The sequence below is a fragment of the Lolium perenne genome, chromosome 4 (assembly GCF_019359855.2).
Source record: "Lolium perenne isolate Kyuss_39 chromosome 4, Kyuss_2.0, whole genome shotgun sequence".
In the NCBI taxonomy this organism is placed as follows: domain Eukaryota; kingdom Viridiplantae; phylum Streptophyta; class Magnoliopsida; order Poales; family Poaceae; genus Lolium; species Lolium perenne.
Genome location: NC_067247.2, coordinates 360475906 through 360478853, shown reverse-complemented (window position 1 = coordinate 360478853; position 2948 = coordinate 360475906). Strand labels below are relative to the sequence as shown.

Below are 2948 nucleotides of genomic sequence, written 5' to 3'. Positions count from 1 at the left end.
AGTGAAATTGTTCATCATATTAAAAAGTTACTAATAGTAAAATCCGGAACACTTGTCATATGATGTCAACTTCAAAGTAAGAACCTCAAGGTTATTGGTATTTGACCAACAAACCTAGAAGTTATTGATGTTGAAGTGTTTTTCTGAATAATGAGGAAAGCTAAAAGAGAAACTACAAAAGGTTATTGGCAGAAAGAAAAGACTAGAAAGTCTAGCTCATGTGTATATAAATGATATACATGTTATGGATGTATTCCTTGTTTGGTCACATAATGAAATTCTTGGGTATTTGTACCAGGTTGGTTGGCATGAGATGTCATACAATATGTAGTGACCTCACCCGCTAGGGTGCCGATCCCTGTGTAACTGTGCTAGTTCCGGATCGAACTGCTAGCACACAAAGTTTAAGATGTAATACCAAATAGCAAAGGTCAATATTACACCGCATGATCCAGTAAAATAAAATAGTTTATTACAACTTGCATAGCTCTCAGCTAGCACTTATTCAGAGTTCACAACGGTAAAGTAAAACTTAAAGCATGGAGCCATCTGTCTTCATGATGCCACAGGCAGACATGTTGAGCGAAAACTCGTGATCCTAATTCATTGATTCCTTAGTCAGAAAATAACCTGCAACATGAAACGTTGCAGCCACAAAGGGTCAATACACTTGAATTGTATTGGCAAGATGTCACTGTTGGGTGGGCGTAAAAGACACCTATCAATTATATGCATATTGCAACATGGTCTTCCTTCGGCTTAACTCTGTATGTATCAAAATGAATTCTTGTTATAGAATCCCTATACATAATACTAGCACACCAAGGGGTACCAATGTAAGGAGGATCTCCTATACATGATGCTAGTCCACCAATGGAGGTACCAATGTAAGGGTGAATTACCTGTACATAATGCTAGTCCACCTACGGCAGCACCAATGTAAGGGTAAGCTCCCTATACATAATGCTAGTCTGCCTACGGTAGTACCAATGTAAGGATAAGTTGTCTATACATAATGCTAGTCCACCTACGGCAGTACCAATGTAAGGGTAAACTCCCTATACATAATGCTAGTCCGCCTACGGTAGTACCAATGTAAGGAACTCTAGCTATTTACGATTCCTTAACGGAAAAAAATGTCCATTCTCTTTGATTTCTGGACGGCGATCCCCACCTTTATTCACCATGCAAACGCCCCCATCATACCAATATGTCTAGGTTTTTTTTTTGAACCAAGTTGTTTTCATTATGGAAAACATATCTTTTTACCTCATCTAAAATTGACATGATATCTCAGCCACGTATCTATCCACATATCTAGGAAACTCTACTTACGGTGAAAAAGGGAAATCAAATCATAGCAAGACACATAGAGTATATAATAAAAATAATCCTACACACTACTAATGAAATCCTAGAATATATTTAGCAAACAGTAGGACAGTGAAAAAGTGACACTTGCCTTAGCGAGGGGATGAGTTGGTACACTCTTCGCAAACACACTCGTTGCAATCGGAACAACCACAATCTACAAACATAATATTTTCACTACATAAACACATAGCAACACATATACAATCGCAAATAAAAATATAGATGCAATATGTGGATTAAACATGAACAAAACACTTAGGTTTCAACTATATGCATGATGCCATGGTACAATTTTAACGTTGCATTAATAATTAAAAACATTTCCTATCATTAGAAAAGATCTACAACACTAAACAAATACTACAAGGGAAATGTATAGGTCACATTTTTATTTTCTAATGCTACTATACAGAGGGTTCAATACTCTGTTAATAGCAAAAGGAATTACTCCAAAATAATTTGTAGAACTATTTATATAGAGAAAATACTCTATTTGAGTTTCTGCAAAAACTGTGTAAAAATATGATGCAAAAGTGCAATATTATGTGTCTACTGTATTCTACACGTTTTTATGAATCCAGGGACACGAAGTTTGCTAAATTTGGATAAACGAAACTAAAGATATGATTTTTACGAGTTTCTATGTTTCTCTGTCTAATAATTCGAAAATACAAACAGATATGACAAGTGGCATCTTCCTATTCGAGGATACCCCTTCGTTTAAGTGATCTACTTATAGCCGTAGGATCAGAATCGTGTGGTTCAAGGAAATGAAGAAGGAAAAACAAAAAAAACAAAGGAGCAGCTTCTCACGTACAGGAGATGAGGATTGCTGGAATACAACCGCGCCTCTTCGAGGATGATTCCCCGGCGATGTTGAAGCAGGCAACGGCGCTTGATTTGACAAATATAAATCGGCGAAGACGGGAACGTGGAGATCGACGGGTTCGTCCGGAATCGCTCGCTGGAAACTGCCCCGCGGACGTGCTCACAAACGAAGATGGCACCGTCGCTGTGGTGCACCAAAATTCACGAAACAAAGTCTGAGACGTGCGCAAGGAAGAAATAGGAAGTTTGGAAGAAACTAGAGATCAAACCGTGGACTGAGATCACCGAATTCCACGATATACTGCGGCAGTACCGCGGAGTTGCGAGGCCAAATTCGAGCAGCCTGGAGGCTCTCGGTCTGTGTGGTTTGAGGGGAAATGAAGACGAGGATGTGGAGCTTAAGTAGGAAGAAACGGTGCATCAAATGGTGTCTTAAATCACCGGAAATCAATTCGGGATGGGAAACTGAAAACGTACGCAGTCCTGCGGTGTGTCCGTTCGTTGCTCAAGCTTGATGACGATGATGTGGCAGTGGGGCCCGCACGTTAGAAATAAGAAGAAAAAGAAACCTGCAGGAACACCACATACTGCTGTGCTGCTACTTTCGTGCGCGCCGTACGCGCGCGTGTGTGTGTGGCCACTTTGTTGATTTGACTTTGGCTGGCCATTTGCCCCGCTTGATTCCTTTCATCTTTTTTTTTTTCCTTTACCGATTTTCTTATCTTTTTCTGTTTTAGTATTTGGGA

General features: G+C 39.6%; 1 long non-coding RNA gene across 1 annotated transcript; it reads right to left on the bottom strand.

Moving 5' to 3' along the window:
• Positions 1-412: 412 nt before the first annotated feature.
• LOC127349181 (uncharacterized) lies at positions 413-2738 on the bottom strand. Its single transcript, XR_011742221.1, has 4 exons — positions 2472-2738; positions 2192-2386; positions 1463-1528; positions 413-630 (listed from the first exon to the last, which is right to left on the bottom strand). It is a non-coding gene; the product is annotated as an uncharacterized lncRNA (long non-coding RNA).
• Positions 2739-2948: the final 210 nt, after the last annotated feature.